Source organism: Octopus bimaculoides, chromosome 3 (assembly GCF_001194135.2).
Source record: "Octopus bimaculoides isolate UCB-OBI-ISO-001 chromosome 3, ASM119413v2, whole genome shotgun sequence".
NCBI classification, from domain to species: Eukaryota; Metazoa; Mollusca; class Cephalopoda; order Octopoda; family Octopodidae; genus Octopus; species Octopus bimaculoides.
The window spans coordinates 68551815-68553199 of record NC_068983.1 but is presented as its reverse complement, the minus strand read 5'-3'; positions in this window follow the sequence as shown (position 1 = coordinate 68553199).

Genomic DNA, 1385 nt, shown 5'->3' with positions numbered 1-1385 from the left:
TATATATATATATATATATATAACTTCTTAAGTCAAAGATTTATACAGTGTATTCCTTTAGCACAAATATTAGAAATGGAATTTGGGCTGAAAGCATGTGGTGTGTTGATTCTAGGAAAGGTAATGAAGAGAATAGACAAGGAAGGTATTAAAACATGTGGGTAAGTTGGAAGTAGATGAATTGATAAAAAGCCAAATGAAGAAAATATTCTCTCAGATGACTGATTTTGGATTTTGAAGAGTAAACTGAATGGAAGCAATAAATTACAAACAAAAATAGGAAGCAGGTGGTAAAAAGGGGAACTGCAACCTTTGGACAACAAAATAGGGAAACTGCTAACAATACATGGTGCATTCCAACCAAACTATGATGTTGACTGGCTATACCTTATGAGAAGGAAAGGAGGGAGGAGACTGAGAGGTGAGGATTATATTCAGTCAGAGGAAAATATTATTTGGTGTATACAGAAAGCAAAGGAAGCATTACTTACGCAAGAGAGGGAATCTGGTTAATTACAAAACGAAAGCAGTCAGGATAAGATGAAATACAATGTTAAGACAGAAACAAAGAGGCTAAGTGATTGGAAGGATAAGAAGATGCATAGTCAGTTCTTGAGAGAGATACCAAAGAACACAGATCCAGAAACTTGAGACAAAGTCCTTGATATATGTAGAATTGGAACAAGCATTGAGAACAAACTACATCAAACACACAATTTACCATTACCCAGAACTGGACAAATGCAGAATGTGTGGTAAAACTGGAGAAACAGTATGGCATATTTTAACCAGATGTAGCAAATTGGCTCAGACAGAATGCAAGAGAAAGCGTGATAATGTTATGAGAATGATTCACTGGGAACTATGTAACAAGTCTAGATTGGAAAAAATGTAAAAATGGTATGAACATGAGCCAAAGGGTGTGGTAGACAATAACAGAGCAAAGATACTTTTGACACTTAATGATGCAATGTGATCATGATATCAAGCATTGGAAGCAGAGTTCAGTGTCCAATGAAGGAAAGGTACGCATAAGTGGACTGGCTACACCCCTGGCAGAGGCTTTGGATTACCGGGTCTTCACACGCACTGCATATTTCCAAAGGTCTCGGTCACAAGTCATTGCCTTGGTGAGGCCTAATGTTCAAAGGTCGTGCTTCACCACCTCATCTCAGGTTTTCCTGGGTCTACCTCTTCCACAGGTTCCCTCAACTGCTAGGGTGTGGCACTTTTTCACACAGCTATCCTCATCCATTCTCGCCACATGACCATACCAGCACAATCGTCTCTCTTGCACACCACAACTGATGCTTCTTAGGTCCAACTTTTCTCTCAAGGTACTTACACTTTGTTGAGTATGCACTCAGAGTAAAAGGTAGACTGTA